Source organism: Hyla sarda, chromosome 11 (assembly GCF_029499605.1).
Source record: "Hyla sarda isolate aHylSar1 chromosome 11, aHylSar1.hap1, whole genome shotgun sequence".
NCBI lineage: Eukaryota > Metazoa > Chordata > Amphibia > Anura > Hylidae > Hyla > Hyla sarda.
Window position 1 is genome coordinate 60,608,600 of NC_079199.1, and position 27,674 is coordinate 60,636,273.

Consider the following 27,674-nt stretch of genomic DNA (forward strand, 5'->3'; position numbering starts at 1 on the left):
GGCAAACTGGGCAATTGCGCTGGGCTGCTATAGTGTTTGTAACTGGGGAACCAGTGTAGCCCTGCAGCCAGCAGCATCCAGGATTGAGCCATTAACACCTTGCCCCCCCCCCCCCTCCTTCTCCTCCTGCTGCTGCTGCACAGTTTAGCTGCCTGTCGGCCGCCGATGAAGTGGATAGTCTGCAGGCCCCAGGAGGCATGAATATCTAGCAGCTCTTAAAGCATTTAATGCACCCAGCCAGCTTCCAATAAAAATAACTAGATGTAATGTGTAGATGTACATGTGTGATGTTAACAGTTTCTGTTACATGCATTTGTATATTTGTGTTGTGTGCGTGTAATGCCTGTATGTATATGTGTGAGTGAGTATGTATTTGTTGTATGTATGCATGTGTATATGACGGTGATATACAGTGGTGCATCTGTCACTAGGCCTACCTAAGGCCTAACCACAGTGCAGCAAATATCCCAGCAGTGGCAAAATCTCATAACATTTGAGATTTATATATATTTATATATATATATATATATATATATATATATATATATATATATATATATATATATAATATATAATATATATATTATATATAATATATATATTATATATAATATATAATATATATATTATATATAATATATAATATATATATCTCGTTATCAGTATTTCCCAACCAGGGTGCCTCCAGCTGTATAGGCTGTTCGAGCATGCTGGATTTGTAGTTCTGCAATAGCTGGGGGCATCCTGATTGGGAAACACTGATTTATGCATGTGTGTGTATATCAATGTATCACAACCAGGGTGCCTCCAGCTGTTGGAATACTACAAATCCCAGCATGCTGAGTTGTAGTTTTGCAACAGCTGGATACACTCTGGTTGGGAATATATATATATTTTTCCTTCTTTCCTATGATCTCTCATATATTAATATATATATATATATATATATTAATATATATATATATATTATATATATATATATATATATATATATATATATATATATATATATATATATATATACACATTTACATATATACACAGGGTGGGCCATTTATATGAATACACCTTAACCACGCAGGGTTTTTCAGTTTTTGCACTTTCGTTTTTTCCTCCTTACATTTTTAAAATCATAACCCTTTCAATTTTCCACCTAAAAAACCATATTATGGCTTATTTTTTGCATCACCAATTCTACTTTGCAGTGACATTAGTCATTTTACATAAAAATTCATGGCGAAACGGAAAAAAAAAATCATTGTGAGACAAAATGGAAGAAAAAACGCCATGTGTAAATTTTGGGGGCTTCCGTTTCTACGCAGTGCATATTTCGGTAAAAATTACACCTTATCATTATTCTGTAAGTCCATACGGTTAAAATGATACCCTACTTATATAGGTTTCATTTTGTCGTACTTCTGGAAACAATCACAACTACATGCAGAAAAATGTATACATTTAAAAATGTCCTCTTCTGACCCCTATAGCCTTTTTATTTTTCCACGTACAGGGCGGTATGAGGGCTAATTTTTTGTGCCATGATCTGAAGTTTTTATCGGTACCATTTTTGTTTTGATCTGAGTTTTTGATCACTTTTTATTAATTTTTTAATGGTGTAAAAAGTGACCAAAAATACGCTTTGTTGGACTTAGGATTTTTTTTTTACGTGTACGCCATTGACCGTGCGGTTTAATTAACGATATATTTTTTATAGTTCTGACATTTATGCATACGGCGAAACCACATATGTTTATTTTTATTTTTATTTACACTTATTTATATGGGAAAAGGTGGGTGATTCAAACTTTTATTAGGGAAGGGGTTGAATGACCTTTATTAACACTTTTTTAAAACTTTTTTTTGCATTGTTATAGCTCCCATAGGAACCTATAACAATACACGCCAGTGATCTGTGTAAAAGATCAGTGTGCGCAGTAACACGCCTGTGATCAGTGTTATCGGCGCTTGAATGCTCCTGCCTGGATCTCAGGCGCGGAGCAGCCATTCGCCGATCGGACACCGAGGATGCAGGTAAGGGCCCTCCCAGTGTCCTGTAAGCTGTTCGGGACACCGCAATTTCACCGCGACTGTCCCGAACAGCCCGACTGAGCAGCCGGGATACTTTCAATTTCACTTCAGACGCAGCAGTCAGCTTTGATCGCCGCGCCTGAAGGGTTAATACAGGGCATCACCGCGATGGGTGATGTCCTGTATTAGCCACGGGTCCTGGCGATTGATAGCGTGACCCCGCGGCATATCGTGGGAGCTGGCGGAGGAAGTAAATATACGTCCGTCGTTAAGGGGTTAATAAAATGGGAATGGTTGGTGATATTAACTTCCTGTTTGTAGCACATTAGTATATGTGAGGGGGGAAATTTTTCAAGGTGGATAGTGACCATGGTGGCCATTTTGAAGTCGGACATTTTGAATCCAACTTTTGTTTTTTCAATAGGAAGAGGGTCCTGTGACGCATCAAACTTATTGGGAATTTCACAAGAAAAACAATGATGTGCTTGGTTTTAACATAACTTTATTCTTTCATGAGTTATTTACAAGTTTCTGACCACTTATAAAATGTGTTCAATGTGCTGCCCATTGTGTTGGATTGTCAATGCAACCCTCTTCTCCCACTCTTCACACAGAGATAGCAACACCACAGGAGAAATGCTAGCACAGGCTTCAAGTATCCGTAGTTTCAGGTGCTGCAGAATGGGCAAAACAAAAATTGGAACAGGACCCTCAGTTTACACAGAAGATTTTGTTCAGTGATGAGGCAAACTTATGTGAATGGTGAAGTTAACAAACAAAACCACCGCTATTGGTCTGACACTAACCCACATTGGATAGATCCCTCCAAGACTGTTGGAACACAAAAATTGATGGTATGGTGGGGTATATGGGGTACAAAGATAGTGGGGCTATTTTTCATCAATGGAAACCTCAAGGCCACTGGATATGTGAAATTGCTACATGATGATGTGTTTCCCTCTTTATGCACTGAAGCTGGCACGTTCCCTGAGTTTTTCCAGCAAGATGGGGCACCACCACATTATGGGTGTGCGGTCCGAGCATTCCTAGATGAACAGTTTCCTGGAAAGTGGATTGGTCGTCGTGAGCCAGTTGAATGGCCCCCAAGGTCTCCCGATCTGACCCCCTTAGACTTTTATCTTTGGGGTCATCTGAAGGCAATTGTCTATGCTGTGAAGATACGAGATGTGCAGCACCTGAAACTACGGATACTGGAAGCCTGTGCTAGCATTTCTCCTGCGGTGTTGCTATCAGTGTGTGAAGAGTGGGAGAAGAGGGTTGCATTGACAATCCAACACAATGGGCAGCACATTGAACACATTAGGTGCCGTGACTGGCGGTGGGCTCCGAGTGTTGTAGCTCCAGCGCTTCTATTCAGAGTAGTGGTCGCGTCCTCGTGGCTACAAGGCGCGCGTAAGTGGCTGGCAACGGACCGGGTGAGACACCTATCGATGCGGGACTCACAAAGGCTTATGTAAGTGGTCTCAATAGTCGTATTGGGGGGCTGGACGCGTTTCAAGACTATACTCAGTCTTTTCCTCAGCAGCAATATAAATTACATAATTTATATTGCTGCTGAGGAAAAGACTGAGTATAGTCTTGAAACGCGTCCAGCCCCCCCAATACGACTTTTGAGACCACTTACATAAGCCTTTGTGAGTCCCGCATCGATAGGTGTCTCACCCGGTCAGTTGCCAGCCACGTACGCGCGCCTTGTAGCCACGAGGACGCGACCGCTACTCTGAATAGAAGCGCTGGAGCTACAACACTCGGAGCCCACCGCCAGTCACGGCACCTCTACCATAGGAGACGGCGGAGTCCCCCAACAGTGTCCTCTCCCGCAGTGAGAGATATAACAGAGTTTGTTCCAGCAAAGCGCACAGGAGAAAGTGCAGGAGAGATCGCAGTATCTCCAACTATCCCCAAAAGCCGCAGGAGAGACATCAGGAGGGATCGCAGCATCCCCAAAGAGAAACAGCATCCTGATAAGTACCGGTCCCGGGGTGGTGAGCATAACTGTATCATTCTACTAACTGTTACAATTGCCGGCAAGTATTACAACTCTGCTATCAAGTGATATATTAACTCTGTTACCAAGGGATATAACAGCGCTACATTGACATGCTTTAATGAACTGGATACTGACAGATTTAACTAATCATCGAAAGACTCATTAGACTGTGGTTATATTGCTATATATAAATAGCCCCATGGGTTGCTATTAGTTACTAACATCTAAGGAGGTCCAAACTCTAAAGAGGACCATTTGTTGGATATTCCTTAATTTTTGATTGGTCTCAGTAATACTATCATGTTTTAAATAACATTTTATATTCATGATTAATTCATTTTAACCCCTTAAGGACACAGCCCATTTTCACCTCTAGGACGCAGCCCTTTTTTGCACATCTGACCACTGTCACTTTAAACATTAATAACTCTGGAATGCTTTTACTTATCAATCTGATTCCGAGATTGTTTTTTCGTGACATATTCTACTTTAACATAGTGGTAAATTTTTGTGGTAACTTGCATCCTTTCTTGGTGAAAAATCCCAAAATTTGATGAAAAAATAGAAAATTTAGCATTTTTCTAACTTTGAAGCTCTCTGTTTGTAAGGAAAATGGATATATCAAATATTATTTTTTTTGGATTCACATATACAATATGTCTACTTTATATTTTCATCATAAAATTGACATGTTTATACTTTTGGAAGACACCAGAGGGCTTCAAAGTTCAGCAGCAATTTTACAATTTTTCACAAAATTTTCAAACTCGCTATTTTTCATGGACCAGTTCAGGTTTGAAGTGGATTTGAAGGGTCTTCATATTAGAAATACCCCATAAATGACCCCATTACAAAAACTGCACCCCCCAAAATATTCAAAATGACATTCAGTAAGTGTTTTAACCCTTTAGGTGTTTCACAGGAAAAGCAGCAAAGTGAAGGAGAAAATTCAAAATCTTCATTTTTTACACTTGCATGTTCTTGTAGACCCAATTTTTGAATTTTTACAAGGGGTAAAAGGATAAAATTTATAATTGAATTTGTAGCCCAATTTCTCTCGAGTAAGCACATACCTCATATGTCTATGTAAATTGTTTGGCGGGCGCAGTAGAGGGCTCAGAAGCGAAGGAGCGACAAGGGGATTTTGGAGAGTACGTTTTTCTGAAATGGTTTTTTGGGGGCATGTTGCATTTAGGAAGCCCCTATGGTGCCAAAACAGCAAATAAAAAAAACATGGCATACCATTTTGGAAACTAGACCCCTTGAGAAACGTAAAAAGGAATTAAGTGAGCCTTAATACCCCACAGGTGTTTCATGACTTTTGCATATGTAAAAAAAAAAAAAAAAAAAAAAATTTTCACTAAAATGTGTGTTTCCCCCCAAATTTCACATTTTTGCAAGGGTTAATAGCAGAAAATACCCCCCAAAATTTGTAACCCCATCTCTTCTGAGTATGGAGGTACCCCATAAGTTGACCTGAAGTGCATTACGAGCGAACTACAATGCTCAGAAGAGAAGGAGTCATATTTGGCTTTTTGAGAGCAAATTTTGCTCGGGGGGCATATCGCATTTAGGAAGCCCCTATGGTGCCAGGACAGCAAAAAAAAACGACATGGCATACCATTTTGGAAACTAGACTCCTTGAGGAACGTAACAAGGGATAAAGTGAACCTTAATACCCCACACGTGTTTCACGACTTTTGCATATGTAAAAAAAAAGATTTTTTTTTACCAAAAATGCTTGGTTTAGCAAAAATTTTACATTTTTAAAAAATGTAATAGCAGAAAATACCCCCCAACATTTGAAGCCCAATTTCTCCCGATTCAGAAGACACCCAATATGGGGATGAAAAGTGCTCTGCTGGCACACTACAGGTCTCAGAAGAGAAGGAGTCACATTTGGCTTTTTGGAAGCAAATTTTGCTCTGGGGGCATGCCGCATTTAGGAAGCACCTATGGTGCCAGGACAGAAAAAAAACCACATGGCATACCATTTTGAAAACTAGACCCCTTGGGGAACGTAACAAGGGGTAAAGTGAACCTTAATACCCCACAGGTGTTTCACGACTTTTGCATATGTAAAAAAAAAAATATTTTTTACACACTAAAATGCTTGTTTTCCCCCAAATTTTACATTTTTACAAGGGATAATAGCAGAAAATACCCCCCAAAATTTGTAACCCCATCTCTTCTGAGTATGGAAATACCCAATAAGGGGACGTGAAGTGCACTGGGGGCGAACTACAATGCTCAGAAGAGAAGGAGCATCATTGAGCTTTTGGAGAGAGAATTTGGCCATGTGCATTTCCAAAGCCTCCCGTGGTGCCAGAACAGTGGACCCCCCACATGTGACCCCATTTTTAAAACTACACCCCTCACGGAAGGTAATAAGGGGTGCAGGGAGAGAATTTACACCCCACTGGCATTTGACGGATCTTTGGAACAGTGGGCTGTGCAAATTAAAAATTGTATTTTTCATTTTCACAGACCCCTGTTTCAAAGATCTGTCAGACACCTGTGGGGCGTAAATGCTCACTGTACCCCTTGTTACATTCCGTGAGGGGTGTAGTTTCCAAAATGGGGTCACATGTGGGTATTTATTGTTTTGCACTTATGTCAGAACCGCTGTAAAATCAGCCACCCCTGTGCAAATCACCAATTTAGACCTCAAATTTACATGGTGCACTCTCCCTTCTGAGCCTTGTTGTGCGCCCCCAGAACACTTTGCGCCCACATATGGGGTATCTCCGTCCTCAGGAGAAATTGCGTTACAAATTTTGGAGGCTTTTTTTCTTTTACCGCTTGTGAAATTTTAAAGTATGGGGCAACACCAGTATGTTAGTGTACAAAAATGTTTTTTTTTTACACTAACATGCTGGTGTAGACCCCAACTTCACCTTTTCATAAGGGGTAAAAGGAGAAAAAGTCCCCCAAAATTTGTTAGGCAATTTCTCCCGAGTACGGCGATACCCCATATGTGGCCCTAAACTGTTGCCTTGAAATACGACAGGGCTCCAAAGTGAGAACGCCATGCGCATTTGAGGCCTAAATTAGGGATTGCATAGGGGTGGACATAGGGGTATTCTACGCCAGTGATTCTCAAACAGGGTGCCTCCAGCTGTTGCTAAACTCCCAGCATGCTTGAACAGTCAATGGCTGTCCGGAAATGCTGGGAGTTTTTGTTTGGCAACAGCTGGAGGCTCCGTTTTGGAAACACTGCTGTAGGATACGTTTTTCATTTTTATTGGGGGGGAAGGGGTGGTGGGGGGGGGCAGTGTACGTGTGTATATGGAGGGTTTTACTCTTTATTTTATGTTAGTGTAGTGTAGTGTTTTTAGGTTACATTCACACTGACGGCGGATTACACTGAGTCTCCCGCTAGGAGTTTGAGCTGCGGCTGCTGCAGCTCAAACCTGAAGCAGGGAATTCACTGTAATCCGCCGCCAGTGTGAATGTAACCTGTACATTCATATGGGAGGGGGGGTCAAAACTACAACTCCCAGCATGCACTGACAGAACGTGAATGCTGGGAGTTGTAGTTTTGCAACAGCTGGAGGCACACTGGTTGGAAAATACTGAGTTAGGTAATAGAACCTATTACCTAACTCGGTATTTCCCAACCAGTGTGCCTCCAGCTGTTGCAGAACTACAACTCTCAGCATGTACTGATTGCCAAAGGGAATGCTGGGAGATGTAGTTATGCAACAGCTGGAGGCACGCAAGTACAACTCCCAGCATGCCGAGACAGCCATTTGCTGTTCCTGAATGCTGGGAGTTGTAGTTTTGCAAGATTTAGAGGGGTTCAGGCTGGAGATCACTGACAGTGGTCTCTAAACTGTGGCCCTCCAGATGTTGCAAAACTACAAACCTCAGCATGCTAAGACAGCAAACTGCTGTCTGAGCATGCTGGGAGTTGTAGTTTTGTAATATCTGGAGGGCTACAGTTTAGAGACCACTGTCAGTGATCTCCAGCCTGAACCCCTCTAAATCTTGCAAAACTACAACTCCCAGCATGCCAACACAGCAAACTGCTGTCAAGGCATGGTGGGAGTTGTAGTTTTGCAACATCTGGAGGGCAACAGTTTAGAGACCACTCTCTAAACTGTCGCCCTGCAGATGTTGCTAGGCAACAGACTCTGGACACGCGGCGTCATACTTACCTAAACCGCCGTCATCTGGAGCTCCGCCGCAGGGTAAGTGACCGCCGCTGCCGCCGCCGCTACTACACGGTTCCCCCCGCTGTGCCCGGACACCGATGGGCGGGCATAGCGGGGGGAACCGAACTTTAACCCCCCCGCCCCCAGTCTGCTATTGGTCGGCCGCTCCGCCGATCAATAGCAGGGATAGGAGGGGTGGCAACCCTGCCACCTCACTCCTATCTCTTCAAGGGGGGTCGAGGGTGTCTTGGACACCCCCGATCCCCCTTATTTTATCGCGGAGCCGCCGTTGATGGGCAGGGGGAGAGCGCTCCCCCTGCAAACACCATAGATGCCGTGATCAGACTGATCACGGCATCTATGGGGTTAATGCTGCCGGGACCGGCGCGATCGCGGCCCCGGCAGCTGCGGTGGGACTCCGGCTGTGATTGACAGCTGAGTCCCACCCGCGATCTCCTGCGCTGCCCGCGGCAGAGCAGGAGATCGCTTGGACGTATGCATACGTCCATTTGCGCGAACGTGTAATTCGCCTGGACGTATGCATACGTCCAATAGCGGGAAGGGGTTAATTGTATTTGCAAGGGCCCTGTAAGTCACAGTACTTACCACGTCTTAAACAATTTGATTACTATAATTAATAAATATCATTTAACATATTCAGCCAGTTGTGCCCATACATCATTTACCCTGAGCCCCAATCCTTTCTTGTAAATTTGTAAATTACTTCTATTAAAAAATCTTAATCCTTTCAATAGTTATTAACTTCTGAAGTTTTCTGTCTAACTGCTCAATGATGATGTCACGTCCCGGGAGCTGTGCATGATGGGAAAATATCCCCATAGGAGCTGCACAGCTCCTGAGACGTGAGTCATCAGAAAGCAGTTAGACAGAAAACAGTAACTCAAATTCAGAAGCTAATAACTATTGGAAGGATTAAGATTTTTTAATAGAAGTAATTTACAAATCTGTTTAACTTTCCGGAGCCAGTTGATATATAAAAAAAAGTTTTGGCCTGGAATACCCCTTTAGCATTCTATTTTTTATAGTTCAGACATTTACACATGTGGCAATACCACATATGTTTATTTTTGTTTAGTTTTTTTTATGTGAAAGGGCAGGGTATTAGGAAAGGGGTTAAATCGCATTTATTAACTTTTTATATTTTTATTTTTGACTTTTACTACACTGTTCAATGCTATGCCATAGCATAGATCAGTGTTATCAGCGCTTTGCTGATCCGGCCGATTTCACTGCGGCGGTCCGAACAGCCTGACTGAGCTGCCGGGAACGATCAACTTTGATCCCCACTTCTAAGGGGTTAATGCTGGGCATCATTGCGATCGGTGATGTACGGCATTAGACATGGTTCCTGGCAGCTGATAGCTGCTGGGACCACCCGACTATGATGTAGGGTCAACCCGTAAGCCCGCGTCATAGCAGGGGAGCTGGCATAGCGCATATAGGTATGCCCTGTGTCCTTATAAGGTTAATAAACTTGCAACACTCTTGGCATGCTACATCCTGCATTAACTAAATGTGACTGACTTGTTTGGCTTTTGGGGCCTCACTTTTAATTTTATCCAGGGCCACATTACATCTAAAACCGGCCCTGGGTGTGGGTCCAACTTATTGGACCCATTGACATTGGTGTTCGGGCTGGGAGAAGAAGAAGTGTGCTGCCAACTACCAACAGATTGGGCAACAGAAAGAGTCAGGCCTGGACAGGCCACAACTCAGAAGGAAAGAATATTACTCGGTGCATTTTTGGTCTGCCATCTTCCAGTGTCTTTTCTTCTCCAGCAATGACAATGTGGGATCTTCATATTATATATTATATTATATTATATTATATTATATTATATTATATATATATATATATATATATATATATATATATATATAATTTAATATGCACAATTCTCATTGATCCACATTTGCAGTGTACGGAGTTTGTAGTAATCACTTATTTTTTTTGCTATAACATAATTTTTAGGCATTTTTTATTTCACATTCGCCACATTTAATTACATGTGGCACTATAAATACAGACACTATCACTTTCACATACACTATTACACATACATTTTTTCACACTGTCACATCACCATTTACAAAAATTTTCGTTGCACAGCACTTTTTTCACTTATTTCATTCACATTCACTTATGTTTTTGCAACACATTGTTTTAATTTATATACACCACATTTCTATACACTTTCTTCATTTATAGGTTTACTTTTTATATTTTCATATTATTTCATATATATATGAAATCATTAATTTTTATGTATATTTACTAGCAGAGTACCCAGCGTTGCCCGGTTTTTCCTTCCTAATCCTTGTAAGGGAGGAAAATCAACAAAAGAGGAAGCTTTCGTCTTCATATCTCATCCTCCTATCCCATCCTCCTATCCCGACCCGTAATATGTATTATTGAAAAATTTCCAGCCGTACTGAAGTTATGTGGGAACATACATTTTCCATTGATTAGCATGGGACTTTAAACAAAAACTCTGACCCTCAAAAATGGGGGTAGTTAAGGGTTAACTATCCTATTTAAGTGACGTGTCAAAGTATTATCGAAATATCTCCAGTCGTTTGGAAGTTATACAGTAACATATTTCCCATAGACTTGTATGGGACTTTAAAGGGGTACTCCGGTGCTTAGACATCTTATCCCCTATGCAAAGGATAGGGGATAAGATGCCTGATCGCGGGGGGCGTAGCTTGGCAGCCAGAGCGGATGGTCGCACGCTGAGTGAGCTCCGCAACAGATCCAGTCTAGCAACGAATTAACAGCAATTCGCCAGCCTTAAAACAGCTGTAATCCGACAGAATTACCATTGGACCCTACCACTATGCCCGGACGCCGCAAGAAACCTACCCGGCACGGATCTCTGGCGCGCTTCAGCTTCCAGCCGCGCGAGGCCCGGACCCAAGATGGCGCTGACCGTGCCTGCGCCACACCGCCGAGAGGAAGACTAGGCCCGCGCAGCAGGAGGGATGAGTCCAGCAGCCCGGCTAATCGGCGCCGCACCCTGTCTGACTCAGAGCTTCACTCACTTTCGGTGGGCAGGCAGCCGAGCACCCGTCAGCCAGACCCCTCCAGCAAACGGGGGACGGCAGCGGAGGCTCCATCTTCACCCCGCAGCACTAGCGACTCACCCGGAGCGGCTCAGAGTCTCCCTCCTGTATCCCCTTCTGGCAGCTCTACTAAACAGAGGAGCCGGCTCTCCACCCCGGTCTCTGACCAGGAGGTAAGACCCAGGAGCATAACACTGGAGGACATAACAGAGGGATGTGACCCACTGGCAGTTTTACAAGTGGGGGACAAATCTCTAACTGATACAGCCATGAAAAATATGCTGCTCCTGCTGCGCAGCTCATTTCTACAAGACATGCAAAAAATGGTTAACCCTTTGCAAGCCACTGTGCATGAACTAGGGGGACGTATCGATCATATTGAAACTAAATTCAGTGAGTTTGCGGATTCACATAATGACCTGATTTATTCCCATAATTCTATGGATGATGAGATAACATTCTTGAAAGCTAAAGTGGCGGATTTGGAAGACAGAAGCAGGAGGAATAACGTGAAACTAAGAGGCATATCTGAATCAATACCTCCAGCCGAGATACCTGCATATGTTAAATCCATCCTGCAAGCCACCCTTCCCGCTAGCTCCCTGCAAGATCTGGAGGTGGACAGAGCGCACAGGGTTCCACGCCCGAAACACCTGAATGACTCTGTCCCACGGGATGTACTAGCACGGATACATTTTTACAACATTAAGGAAAAGTTTATGGAATTTGCTAGGCGCAACGATGGCTTGCCTGCTCCATACCATCATATTTCTGTGTACGCTGACTTATCAGCCGCCACCCTGCAGGCCCGTAGGACATTGCTACCAATAACTGCTGCCTTGTGATCTGCAAAAATTATATATCGGTGGGGATTCCCTGGACGTTTAATTGTGAGACGCAATGATACTACTCACCTGGTGCGATCATTAGAGGAAGGAACTGCTTTATTGAAAAAATGGAACATTCCTCTGCCTTCTGTTGCTGGACCTTCTAAACCTACTCGTCTCCCTAGGAGTGCTACAGATTGGTCTACTTCATGAACGGTATGCTGGTGATTTTTCCATCTGTGCGATTTCGTGGCGGGCTCTGGACGTGTGCCCACGGTCTCTGGTTTCAGTGTGGACTCTGACCCCCACCTACCTGTGGACACCCCCTTAGGGGATACGGTGTCCTTTTCCCTATTGTCCTTGTTCATGTTTTTATTGTTGTTGGTGTTGTTTGTTGTTTGTCTGTTCTATTGGTGCCTTTATGTTCGCAAGTCTCAGGTACATGATCTGCATAACAACGGCGGATGCACGCTGGCTGGGAGGTGCGTTCTGTCCCCTTCTGATTCATATTTTACGACTTATTGTCATTGCATATGTAATTTCCACAAATGGTAATAACTATTGCTAGTCTTAATGCAAATGGGTTAAACGCTCCGCATAGGCAAGCTCATTTATGGAAAGAGGCTCAGTCTCTGAAGTGTGATATTCTATGTATACAAGAAACTCATTTATTGTCCAAAGACGCAGATAGATTACATCACCCTGCATTCTCTGACATTTACCATTCCCATTACAGCACGAAATCCAGGGGGGTAGCCATCGCCATCAAAAATACAGTCGCTTTCTCGCTGAAAGATTTTACTGCTGATGAAAACGGAAGGTATGTTATCTTGCGGTGTACCATCAATGCTTCTCAATTTACTATTGTGTCGGTGTATGCTCCTAATAAGGGGCAACTCCGCTTTTTAAAGCGCCTACTTAAAGTTCGTGGATCTCCTTGGGGATCTTTACTTATCTGTGGGGATTTTAATACTATAGTGGAGGTTTCACTGGACAGTACCTCTTCCTCCCGCTACACCTCTGCTACTCTTTCTTCTCTACTACTAGAGGAGGATCTGTACGACATATGGAGGATACAGCATGATACGGAGAAGAATTTTACTTTTCAATCAGGAGTGCACAACTCCTATTCCCGTATAGACTTGTTTTTGCTGGACAGATCTTTACTGTCCTCCTCAGGAAGGTCCTCCATAGAACAAATTACATGGTCGGACCATGCAGCTGTAACCCTGCAGTTGTCGGATAGAGCTTCCTCTCTGCCAGCTTACACATGGAGAAGCAACCCCTTTTTATGGTCCCACCCCCATTATGCTAAACGACTACAACAGGACATCACAGAATATTTTAGCCTTAATGCTAGTTCAATCTCCGACCCCATTGTGGTTTGGAACTGTCACAAGGCGGTAATACGGGGGGTGTTGTATAAAATATGGTGCTATCCTAAAAAGAGAAAGGGAGAAACACATAAATGAGTTACTACAGTCTTTAAAAATAGCTAAAAACGTTAACAAAACTTCCCCCTCAGCTGAGAACGCCTCTAAAGTAGCCTCCCTGAGAAGGGATTTATGCTATATCATGCTCTCCTCTTATGAGAAATCCCATAGGAAACTTCAAGCTAGGTACAATTCCCAAAATAATAAGGCGGGTAAACTTTTAGCCAGCCGTTTAAAAAAGCGCCAACTAAAATCGCGCATCCCATATTTAATACATCCACATCACAATACTAAGCTGTACACTGCTGACGATATTGCTGAAGGCTTTCAACAATTTTATTCCAATTTATATAATCTAAATCACCATATCTCTCCCCCTGATAACCTCAACTCTCTTGTGCATGATTACCTTGTTGGGCTTCACCTTCTGCTCCTCTCTCCGTCCCAGCTGTTAGATTTAAATAGGGACATCACCGATGAAGAGGTGTCAGAGGTTATACGGTCACTTCCTGCTGGAAAGGCACCTGGGCCCGATGGCTTTGTCACTTCTTACTATAAAATGTTTAAAGACACTCTAATACCCCATTTACGTGCATTTTGCCAAGCGGCAACCCTGGCGGGGACATTACCGGTTGAAAATTTACAAGCTACTATTGTCACACTTCCAAAACTGGGAAAGCCCCCCGATACACCCAAAAATTTTAGGCCAATTTCTTTATTGAATCAGGACATTAAAATATACGCGAAGCTGTTGGCCTCTAGAATGTCGCTGATTTTACCATCGTTAATTAATCTCGATCAGTCAGGTTTTGTTGCTGGACGGCAGACCTCTGACAACACGAGACGTTTTCTCAATGTGTTCCATCATCTTGAGCGAACTGGGAGTTCAGCTTTGGTTATGGCACTGGACGCTGAGAAGGCATTTGATCGCCTGCGGTGGTCATTCGTCTTCTCGGTCCTGGAATGCATGGGCTTCGCAGGGGGGATACTCTCAGCCTTATCTTCTTTGTATTCTAATCCGACGGCGAGGGTACTGGCGAATGGCTCATTATCGGACCCATTTTCAATCACGAATGGATCACGCCAGGGTTGCCCGCTGTCCCCTCTCATTTATATTTTGTCGTTAGAGCCGCTGGCTCAAGCTATACGTCAAGATGGGCGTATTGCGGGCATCACTATAGGGAGGAAGGAGCACATCATATCCCTATATGCGGATGATGTTATCCTCATGCTATCCAACCCCTCAATCTCATTACCAGTGGTAATGGATAATATATCACTATTTGGTAAACTCTCCTATTATCAGCTAAATGAAGTAAAAACTCAAGCCTTCCCTATAAATATCGACACAACCATGCAAACTTCTCTTAAAGCCCAATATAAATTTGATTGGCAAAACAAACACCTTAAATATTTAGGAATTCATTTATCCTTCCCACATAAAACACTCTATAGCGAAAATTATGAACCTTTGTTGTCCTCCTTGAGAGTCGAAGCAGAACGGCTGTCTAAATCAGATGTTTCCTGGGTGGGCAGAGTGGCTACCTTTAAGATGTTTCTATTGCCGAGGCTACTTTACCTCTTTCGTAATTTACCTATTTCCCTTCCCGCTTCCTTTTTCCGTAGAGCTCAAACTATTCTTTCTCACTTTATCTAGGCTGGTGGCAGACCTAGGTTGTCCACGAACATACTGTCCAAAACTAAATATGCAGGTGGTCTGGGATCTCCAGATATTAGACATTACTATACTGCCACGTTGGTGACCATGACGAAGCATTGGTGGCACTACCGGGAGGATATCCCGTGGGTGTCGATTGAGAATGAATCGACACACCCATTCTCAGTTAGAGATCTATTGTATGCGCCCTTTTGGAATGTGACTTTGCCTAAAATGTGCAACCCTCTTGTCAAAGCATCCTATGATGCGTGGGTGTACTATGTAACACACTCTGCTACCCCTAGACCCTCGAACAAAGGAGACCTTCCACTCACATTGATACAAGCTATAATCCCAGATTTAGATTTGAGACTTTGGCTACTTAAAGGAATATCTCATGTTAGGGATCTTTACACATCCTCCACCTTAAATATGTTCCAGTATATACAAGAGAAATATGACTTACCCAAACAAGAGTTTTACAAATTTTTAAGAGTCCGTCATTTCCTTCAAGGCTTGTTCCCCTTCAAGACAATCACTGATAGTTTATTACTTACACAACAATCTTCCCCCTTAAGGGGTTTGAAGCCGATTTATACTAATTTATCACTCACTAAGACCTTCACTAAATCATATCCTATGAGAATGTGGGAGAGGGACCTTGATCTCTCCTTTTCTTGTGAGGAGTGGCAACACACCTTTAAGACAATGCATAAGGCACTCCAGTGCACTACACATGTGGAATCAGGGCTTAAGACTATCCTTAGGTGGTATTATACGCCTGACAGGTTATCCAGAATATATCCGGATGTGTCGTCTTGTTGTTGGCGGGGTTGTGGGTGCAGGGGTACCCTTTACCACATACTATGGTCATGCCCTTTGATCAGACCTTTCTGGGCCTCGTGTAAACGTCTCTTAACTGACTTGTTAGGCAGACATATACCTTGGAACGCCTATTCAGTCTTACTTTTTTTGCGCTTGCATTCACTCCCACGCCACAATAGAGATATTTTTTGTATAATTTGCATTCTAGCAAAAATAGCTATAGTTAGTAACTGGAAATCCGCGACTGTGCCTTTGATTGACATGTTAATCAGTAAAATAAATACTACATACTCGTTTGAAAAAATAATAGTGAGGGACTCTGGTACTTACAAGCTTTTCCTTAAAAGATGGGAGGGCTGGTCCTCCTCCTCGAACTGCAGGGATATTTGACCTTATCTCTAGGGAATTTTTCTAAATCCTCGTCTCCTTTAGGTGAATGATTTTTTATATCCCCTCTGCTCTATATTTGCATAAGACCATTACTATAAAACTTTGCAGATAATGTCCTTTTTGTATAAATGCATAAATTCTAACCAACAAATTGAGACTTTGACGTCACGTCATTTTGTAGTATGTAATGACGTGTTGGACAAACCTACGTATATACCTGTTCGTCATCAGACATCACATTTTCACATCTTGGACTATGTACACTTGATCCACAAGTGCCTTGTTGTATTGTATGAAAGAAAAAACTTCTTTAATAAAAAATATTTTGAAAAAAAAGATGCCTGATCGCAGGAGTCCCGCCGCTGGGGACCCCCGTGATCTTGCACGCTGCACCCCGTTTATAATCAGTCCCCAGAGCGTGTTCGCTCCGGGTCTGATTATCGACGACCACAGGGTCGCCCCTCAATGCAAGCCTACGAGAGGGGGCGTGATAGCTGTCACGCCCCCTCCCATAGGATTGCATTGAGGGACAGAGCGTGACGTCACATGGGTGCGGAGGCGTGGCGTCACACGCCGTCGGCCCTGTGGTCGCCAGTAATCAGACCGGGAGCGAACACGCTCCGTGGACTGATTACAAATGGGGTGCCGCGTGCAAGATCACGGGGGTCCCCAGCGGCGGGACTCCCGCGATCAGGCATCTTATCCCCTATCCTTTGGATAGGGGGTAAGATGTCTAAGCACCGGAGAACCCCTTTAAACAAAAACCCGACCCTGGCAAATGGGGGTGGGTAAGGGTTAAATTACCCATTTTTTGTTGTTGACATATCAGTAACATGTGTGCCAAGTTTCATGTTAATATCTTTAGCCGTTTGGACGTGATGCTGGAACATACAATCACACATACACACATTGAGTTTCATATATATAGATTCACTTTCATTTTCCTATGTATACACATTTGTGATAGCCTGGGGGTGTGGGGTGTATGGTATATGGGGTGTAGCTGTGCGGTAATTAAAAGGGTGTCTGATTAACCCTTTCTATTCGTGACGCCAGGGTGGGTGCTCCTCTGCAATGCTTGTCCTACTGCCACCCTTCCCAAGAACGATAGGGAGGTATGGAATAATTGAATGACCACAACTGGAGAGTTTGCTGGAAAAAAAACAGTCGGAACTCTCACTGAAGATTTTATGCAAGCTTCATAACCGGAACAGTCTCTATACAGGCAAAGTCTCTTAGAGATTGACAGTGATTGGGACCTTAAGAATTTTAGTGTCGAGGTCCAGCAGTCACGCTAGCTTTAGCGGGGATTTAGTTTAGGACTCACGGTTTGATTGAGGCTGAGGATGCCAGGCTTCAGGCCTAGAGTGTCTTTGTAAGTTGCGCAGATCTGTCCTGATAGTCCGGCATCCACGAGAGCAGCAACCCAAGAGAGCGATCATTGGCTACAGCTCCCTTATATGGGCAGGGGCAGGCCTTAAGCTGATTGGTCCAGTACTTCTGTCAATCATCTTTAGAAAGGGTTATGGGTAATCATGTGACCCAATGACCTCCAAAGGTCCTCCAACATACCATAATATACATTATATGTACATATTTAATAATGGGTATATTTAATATAAACACTATAAAATTAGAGAAGGAGGAGGCGACTATGGGCTGTCCCACCTGGGGGACCCTACCTGAATGTAGTAACTCTGACTTTGGGGACCACCCTACAAGGTACGGTATGCACTACGGTACTGGGACACCACATATTTAAAGATACTTTATTCTATTTATTACATTTTTAGTTCATTATTATACACTACTTAATGTGTAGTATTAGGTATCTAGTCTAATGGCACACTATTGCTTGTTTTTATCTTTGCATCAGATCTTCGCAATAGCGTTTGTTTTTAGGGGTTGTTACCTCTTCCAGTATGGGCAGATGATGCTTGGCTCTCAAGAGAGTCCGCACCGTTGTGAGGAGTGTTCAACCGAGCAAGCTCAGCAACAGGAAGCAACGTCACCTGGTGGTGAGATGTCACATGCATAATTGCCTCATTATGGTGTTCCCCCACCGATATGTATTTAATATGTCCTTGTATCTGTGTTTTTAACCCCTTAAGGACTCAGGGTTTTTTGAGTTTTTTCACTTTTATTTTTCTCTCCTCATCTTTTAAAAATCATAACCCTTTAAATGTTGCACCTACAGACCTATTTGATGGGCCACCAATTGTACCTTGTAATGACATCAGTCATGTTATCAAAAAATCTATAAATATCTGTGGGACAAAATAGTAAAAAAAAATGCCATTTTGTAAATTTGGGGGCTTCCGTTTCTACGCAGTGCACTTTTCAGTAAAAAATGATACCTTCTCTTTATTCTGTAGGTCCATATGATTAAAATATTACCCGACATATAGGTTTGATTTTGTTTTACTTCTGGTGAAAATTATAACTGTTTGTACGAAAATTAGTATGTTTAAAAGTGTCCTTCTGACCCCTATAACTTTTTTATTTTTCCGCAAACAGGGTTCGAGGGCTAATTTTTTTGCGCAGTGATCTGAAGTTTTTATTGGTAACATTTTTGATTTGTTGGGACTTTTTGATCGCTTTTTATAGTATACGCAATTTTGGACTTTGGAATTTTTTACGAGTACGCCATCGACGGTGCGGTTTATTTTTTACTTACTTTTTTTTATGGGAAAAGGGGGGTGATTCAAACTTTTTAGGGAAGGGGTAAATCACATTTATACATTTTTTTTTTTTTTTTACAATTGTATAGCCTCCATGGGGGGGGGGGGGGGGGGGGACTATAACATGCAATCTTCTGATTGCATACACTGATCAATGCTATGCCCTGCGTCCTTAAAGAGGCACTGTCATTATGAAAAACTTTTTATATTTTGAAGTACTGCTGATAAGATCACTTTTAAATATATATTTAAAAAATGTAAACTTTACTTAAAAAAAAATATAAAAAAAATAAATAAATAAAAATCACAAATGAAAATGGCCACCACTAGGGGTCATCTGTCTTTATTCAGAACAACTACTCTGTATTTTGCATCATACTGGATACCGGCCATAAAGTGTGTTGGTATCCAGTATAGGAAATCACCATTGCACCACTACAGCCTTCAGCTGTTCCTAAACTACAACTCTTATGATGGGAGTTGTAGTTTTACAACATCTGGGGGTACAATCTTTGTAAAACTGTTTTAGAGCTGAAAAAAAAAACTTGCAAAACTACAGACAAAGGGTGTGCGGGTATGCTGGGAGTTGTAGTTTTGCAACAGCTAAAAGCAACATTTCTCTAACACAGTGCTGTACAATCATGGCAGCTCCAGCTGTTGCAATGCAAAACTACAACTCCCAGCATGCTTGAACAGCCAAAGCTTTGACTCCTGAATGACAAAGAAGCTGAATGACACACAGTGACAGCTATGTTGATTAGTATCCTGCTTTACTAGGAACAGATAGAAAATGTATGAATAATAACTAATGTGCAGGGATTTTCAAACTGCCAGGCTGCTCCCACACTACGAGCAGATGAGTCATTACAGTGAGGTAAAGAAGGATACACCCCCTCCACAAGGCAAGAAGGAAAAGCAAGTGAGCTAAGTATAAATGCTATTTGTTAAGAATATATAGGTCCTAGACACATAAAAATTATATGTACATGATCAGGGTTAGGTACTGAGTAACATATCAACTTTTATTAATTTTTTTTTGCACTATGAGAGGTAAGCTTTAAGAGGTTAAGCAGAAAAAATAAATATCCAGTGCAGTGTGTGGAAAATCAGGAACCTTTATTGTAGACCACATGGATAGCAACAGATAAAACCAACGTGTTTCGGGTCAAGCTGGACCGTTCGCCATGGCATGTCAAAAATTACAATTAAATGAGTTTAAATACAAAAACTAAATGGACACATGTCTATGACATCACACAATAAAAAATAAAAAAAACATGGAAAATGCACTCAGACATAGATGGATCCTGGATAAGATGGATTTGCCTAATCCCGCTAAGAAAATTGAGCAGGAGAAATAATGTAGCTGGAGAAAAAGAAAATGGCAGCACACTTGGTCAACAAAATGGAGGCTCTTAGCGCACTTTTAAAAAAAAATAAAAAACGTGTCCCCCCATCCACCACGCGGAGGTGGCCTCATATCGGATGGGACCCTAGCACTCACTCACCTCTGGCTGGGTGACATGATGGATCCACTACCATTCTAAACCACCTCCTGTGAAATAGGGGAGGGGATGCACAAAAAAAAAATGCAGTTAGCACCTAAACCCAATACACGGATGCACGCTGCTATGGCAAGTGCAAAACATGTAAAAAAAAGAAAATGGCAGCAGCACACGGTCAACAAAATGGAGGCCCTTAGCGCACTTTTTGGTCAAAACGTGTCCACAGCAGCCTGCACCCGTGTATTGGGTTTAGGTTCTGGCTACATTTTAGTTTTTTTTGTTTTTGCAATGTAGCTGGATTTATAATGTAGCTGCAGAGATTAACTACAGAAGAACTTACTTGGTTGGGATCTGTGCCCTCAGGTTGTACCATTTTTCTCCTATGTTTTCGTACGGCTCTCCTTCTCCGTCCTTTGGGTAACGTGGAAGGGCTTGATTAGATCCTGACGCAGCTGAATCACTTGAACATTTTTTTAGACGTAGTCCCCTTGGGATCATTTCACTGGTTAAATAATTAGAAAGCATGGTCAAGTCCCACCAAGTCCGTAATACTTTTACCTGAACAGTTTACAAACGTCTCATGAGTGAAATTAATTCCTGTGAGGGTGCGGGGCTATTGGTGGCAGATAAGATTTTGAAACACTAACTGTGCCTTGTCACTTCGATCCAGGACATGGAGTGGTTGAGTGGAATGAGATGCTGAAAGTTCAAGTGATTCAGCTGCCTCAGGATCTAATCAAGCCCTTCCTCATTACCCAAAGGACAGAGGAGGAGAGCCGGACGAAAACATAAGAAACAAGCGGTACAACCTGAGGTCACAGATCCCAAACAAGTATGTTCTTCTGTAGTCAATCTCCCCAGCTACATTATTACTCCTGCTCAAATTTCTTAGCAGGATTTGGCAGAACCATCTTATCCAGTTTCCAGGATCCATCTATCTCTGAGTGCATTTTCCACGTTTTGTTTGTGTTTATTTTTGTTGTGTGATGTCATGGACATGTCACCATTTAATTTTTGTATTTGAACTAATTTCATTGTAATTTTTGACATGCCATGACTAAGGGTCCAGCTTTACCCAAAACGCGTTGGTTTTATCTGTTGCTATCCATGTGATCTACAATAAAGGTTCCTGATTTTCCACACACTGCATTGGATATTTCTCTTTTCTGCATTGCTATTTGGTACTGGAGGCACTGGCGGCCAGTCCGTGCACAGGTGTGTGGATTTAGCTGAGGTGAGCCGTCAGTTCCGTTTCCTCCTGACTTTAATAGGCTAAGGGTAAAGGGGAGGAGGGAGGGGATTGGATCAATTTATGTATCTTTTTGAATTTCTCTCTCAATAAAATTTGTCTTTTTAGATAGTTTGCTGTGAGTTTGCATTTCATTTGTGGTAAGATTTTTTTAAGCTTATGGACAGGCCATTGGCTGACCAATAGCCTCAATGATGTTTTTTTTTTATACAAATCTTGTCTGTATAGGGTGGTACTGCTAGAGGCGGCCTCACGCTCCAGGCTGATTCTCTTATCAGCCTAGACAGTGACACTGTAACTTTAACAGCAGCAGTGACTTCTGGGTGCAGATGTGTTGCAGGCAGGTATATCTCTTTGATGTCTTTCATTTCCCTGCCCTGGCTGCACTGCTCCAAGAAGAGCCTTCACTCATCAGTAACTGTTGCAGCCTACTGAGCCTCACAGAGGAGAGGACATGAGGTGGATAGAGGGATTTGAAGCAGGAAATGAGGTGGACAGAGGAATCTGGGTGGGGGGGGAGGAGACATGATGTGGAAAGAGGGGTCTTGGGGGCATGAGGAGGATAGAGGGATCTGGGGGAAGGACATGAGAAGGACATTATGGTCTGGGGGGGGGGCATGATGAGGCCAGAGGGGTATGGAGGGGTCATGAGAAGGACAGAGGGGTCTTGGGGACATAGGGGTCTGCATGAGAAGGACTAAGGGGCCATAGAAGTATAGATGAGGAGGACAGAGGGGTGTAAGGGGACATAGGGAACAGAGTAGTCGGAACAACTAGGATGATATAGAGGTCTGGAGGATGACTTATGGGTCTGAAGGAGTATAGTAGTGGGGGGCATTTAGCCAAATGTTGAAAAAAGTTTTATAATGATTATTGTCTTTATATACAGAATGAAGATCTACTGTCAAAGTGAGGAACAGAATGATGTCTGGGTGTCAGACTCTGCAGAGGGAGATTTCCCTGGACAAAGACATTGGCCCTCATTTACAAAGACTGGAGTGTCTGTTAGGTTTTTTTTTTTTTTTCAGTGTACTCGTCTTTTTTTTCCTTGTGATTTACTAATCTGTCGCATGTCTTTTTTTGTGTTGCACGATATAAAATTCTGTCGCACGGGAATAAAAAGTGTCGCACTGGAAAAATTAAAATTAAACCAAATAAATAAAGTAAAGTTACTCTGCACAAGGATGTAACTTTACATTCATGATTGTTAATTGGTTAACAACCCAAAAGTTTTTCAAAAAAAAAAAAAAAAAAAATATATATATATATATATATATATATATATATATATATATATATATATATATATAAATTAAAAACATCTATTACATAATTTAATCAAAAGCTTTGAGGGGTTAAAAATGCTTTTAAAGTATAAAACAAGTAATTTAATCATGAACCACAATGGTCAACTGTCCCTTCCTCAAAAACACTAAATTTTGAGTGATTTCACAATTACTCCTAGTGATTTATCCATTTTGTCGGGTTAACGCCCATTTTTGAGTAAACCACGCCCATTTTGTAGGTTAAATTAAACTCAGTGTTTTTGAAAATGTAGGTTGTGTGCCTAAATTTTGGGCGCAGATTTGGTCGCACGCGGGATGCGACCAAATTTTGGGCGCAATAACCGAGAAAAAACGTCGGTTCTCCTTTAGTAAATGAGAGCCATTGTGTCTGGACAAGATAAAGAAAATGCATCTCTTACAGGCCAACAGTATTTGAGCCCTAGTAAACCATTTTAAATCTACTTCACACTAGTTTAACTATGAAATAAGCAAAAAAAAAAAAAACATATAAATGGAACTACAGAATTTAATTTCCAAGAGTACTGTATAATGAAAATTGTCTACAGCTTTGTATCATGCTACCAGTTCATAGGTAATTCTTTGCATTTACAGTCAAAGGCCATAAATACAGCTTAGAGATATTTTTCTAGCCACCATGTTTTGTGACACATGAATAAAATAGGTCATAAACCATTCACGGTGTGGGGGTCAAACATAGGACCTCACATAGATCCAGAGAACTGGACAATATGAGTAATGGGAGTGCAAATCACTTTATTTAAATGATTGGAGATTGCAGAGTGTTCTCATTCTCTAGTTACTGTAGTTCACATTCATTTGTCCGTGGTTTCCAAACCAGGCCATTTATAGAATTGTGCCAGTTCTAGTGGTTGAACTCCACTTTGTGTTTGCAGACATGAAAGTAGTTCAGCAGTCTCTCTTTTTTGACTCATAGAAAGGATAAGTCCTAAAACAAAATATGTGAAAAGATAGTGTGGTGTCCCAGCACCAAAGGTTGTCCTGTGGGTTAAAGATTGCCTCGGGCTGGTTATATGTTGGGCCCACTGCTCCATTATCTAACCTGTTATGTGATTAATTGCCATGTCATGTTATGTGTTAATTTATACTCTGTAGCTTTAAGGGATTGTGGCAGTGGGATCAGGTGACCTTGATTCCCCAATGGAAGACCCCCAAACCTAGTCCTTAATGTAGTGTAGGGGAGGAGAGCTCAGTTGTTAGGAGGAGAGCGTGTTCCAGCTAGCAAGCTGAGGAGAAGCCTTGGGAGAAGAAAGCCTACTAAATTGAACAGCATTGCCAAATCTCAGGAAAAGACCCAGCGCTCAGGTATAAATTCAAAAAGAAAATAACTTTCTCTGTAGTAAACAGCAGCTGATAAGTACTGAAAGGATTAAGACTTTTTAATAGAAGTGATTTACAAATCTGTTTAACTTTCTGGACCAGTTGATTAAAAAGCCAGGCAGTCAAGTTACATCTTTCAAGTCAGCACTTGCGGCTACTAGTCTTAAAGCTGCGTTCAACAGCCACTACAACTCCTAGCAAGGCGACAGGCTCCCCGGGTTCCACTCTGCCCATCCTTATGAAACCAAAGTCTAGCTTGTTTAAGTTCTGCTACCTCCAGCAAAGTAAAGAGACAGTTATCCATAAACTGGCCTCTGTGTATTATTTATCCTGCATCTGGCCCAACAGAAGCTGTCGTATCCTCGGACCGTGTAGGTTAACGGTGCCCTGGCGTCAAAAAGTTATATGTCTAAACACCTCAAGTCACAAACAGTATCCATACACCCTGCACCCCAGTCAGTAGCACTAGTGGCCACAACAATAGCATAGGTAGTTTTAAAATGCACATCATATCTTATACACTCTTAGACTCAACTAAGTTACCAAGACAACAAGAGTGCAACCCAATTTCTCTTAAAAAGAACGTCTTTCTAGTACCATGAACAGAGAGAAAAACAAATATGCAAATATCACTTCTCAAAACCCTAGAATTTCACATAGTAGCTTACAGAATGTTCTATATTCTGGTTATCTGTACCAGATACAGGAATGAACATAAACGGTTAAATAAAAGTTATTTTGCTGGAAGACAACAACTAAGGGTTCAATAGCTTAATGCAAGTTGCTCTATGTTCTAATGTTATGTTTTACATTAGAAATTCTATCATTTTGTACAGCATACTTTTCCTGAAGGGTCATTTAGCTGCCATGGAAGCAGATCTGCCTCATCTGTTGGAGCCAAGTGGTGGCATGTTGCTCTCCCAAGTGACTGTTGTATTAAAAAAGTGTGTTTAAAGAATAAAAATGCTGCAAAAACTAAGGTGTATAATTCCAGCCTTAATCATACTTGTCCACTCTAATAGACGGGAGTCTGAGTCTCCCAAAATCTCTAAAACTTTCAGCAAAGTAGGAATGGAACAACCAAAAAAATCTATATGAGCATTTTTCTTTTATATCAACTAGCTCCATAAAGTTAAACATTTACATTGTAAATGACTTCTATTAAAAAATCTTAATCCTTTTAATAATTATCCACTGCTGAAGTTGAGTTGTTCTTTTCTGTCTAGCAACAGTGCTCTCTGCTGACATCTCTGCTCGTCTCAGGCACTGCACAGAGTAGAAGATGTTTGCTATGGGGATTTGTTTCTACTCTGGACCGTTCCCAAGACATGTGTCATCAGACAGGACAGAAAAGAACAACTCAACTTCAGCATCTCATTTGTATTGAAAGGATTAATATTTTTTAATAGAAGTAATTTACAAATCCTTGCTTGTAGTAAGAAACAGCGTTGGGCACAGCCAACCATGCAGCCTGATATTCGCTCTTGATGGAACAGGTGTGTATGTATGTCGCTGCTTGTGGGGTGCTCAGCCAGGACAGAGTCATGAATCAAACATTTTAGAGAGCATAGAAAATAAGCGGCACTCACCACAGACAGCTAGCGACAACTTCTTTATTTCTTAGGCGTGCAGTAAAACATGCAGGTGCAGGGAGACAAGGACGCCGGGGAATCCGGCTGACTTGTCACAGCCGTATCGTGCTTCCGCACTTCGTCAGACCATCTCATCCACTGGGAGCTCACCAGGTAAATACCTGCCGGGCTCCACCCATGGGCGGTCATTTCTGTTACATATAAGTGCAAGTGCAAAAATACAAAAACGTAGAAAACGTATAAAAACATTTAAAAAACAGAAACTTAGCCGGAATTCGTATCACTGCACTAAGGACAGGATTAAAGAAATATACTTAGATCTAGTTTATCGTTCAAGCCGAGGTCTCCTTGTGGGTTCGTGCGCATTATCCATCGGGCCTTGAACTAGCAATTTGCGCCTGTCTGAACCGTCTATACTATCAATTCTTTCAATCCCAAAGAATTTTAATGATTTTGGGTCCCCTGCATGCATATTAATTACATGATCGATCACTCTTGGTGATCCTTTCCTCGATTTAATCGAGTATAGATGTTCCCGAAATCTGTGGTGCATTGGTCTGGTAGTGCTACCGACGTAAAATCGGCCGCAATCGCACACCAGGCCATACACCACAAATTTTGTCTTGCAACAAAAGAGATCCCTGCACTTAATATCCACACCTCCAATTGTAATAACTTTTTCACAAATCAAAGAAGGACACCATTTGCATGCTCCACACCTATAATTTCCTTTTGGGCTGCTAGATTGTAACCAATTTGGGTTAGATTTACAAGAGGAAAATTTACTTTTTGTAAGAACATCCCCCAAATTTTTGGCCCGTTTAAATGTAACTAGGGGCATTTCTTCACTAAAGCTGGAAAGGACAGAGTCTTTTTGAATCAAATACCAGTGTTTTGATACAGCCTTTGTAATAGCTGCACTCATTGGACTGAATCTAAATGAGAAGGAGAAGCGTTCCGGTCTCTCTCTTCTCGATCCAGGTCCATGCAACAGCATATTCCTATTTTGGCTTGATGCCCTTTTAAAAGGTCCGGGGTGGGGTCCATCACCGAGCCCTTATCGAAATATGTAGATTATTTGTTGAGACCTCTCTTAAAAGACGTTCCTGCTTTAGTTAAAGATACTAATGAGTTTCTATCGGTCCTGAATAATATGAGTTGGCAAAGAGGGTGCATCTTAGCCTCTATTGATATTGAATCCCTTTACACTAATATTCCCCAGAATTTAAGTGTACAGTGGATTAGGAAATTATTGAGTAAATCCAGTAAAAGTAGTCAGTGCATCGACTTTATTTGTGATGCTTTACTCTTTGTGTTAGTGAATAACACTTTTATGTTTGATGATGTATGGTACAGACAGATTGGCGGGGTGGCCATGGGCACTCCGATAGCCTGCACCCTCGCCAATCTGTTTGTGGCATGCTTCGAGAAGACCTTTGTCTTCTCGGAAATTAATCCTTTTCTAAACCACATAAAGGGATACGTCCGCTTTGTGGATGATATCTTTGTTGTGTGGTCAAGTTCTACAGATGATTTTGAGAATTTCGTCCAGTTCCTGAATATTGTCAATGATATGAACCTTAGTTTCAC

General features: G+C 42.0%; 1 protein-coding gene across 3 annotated transcripts in view; it reads right to left on the bottom strand.

Moving 5' to 3' along the window:
* The window catches only part of FMN1 (formin 1), a 529,863-nt gene that overhangs the window by 338,776 nt on the left and 163,413 nt on the right, over positions 1-27,674 (bottom strand). The gene's annotated exons all lie outside the window — the stretch shown is intronic.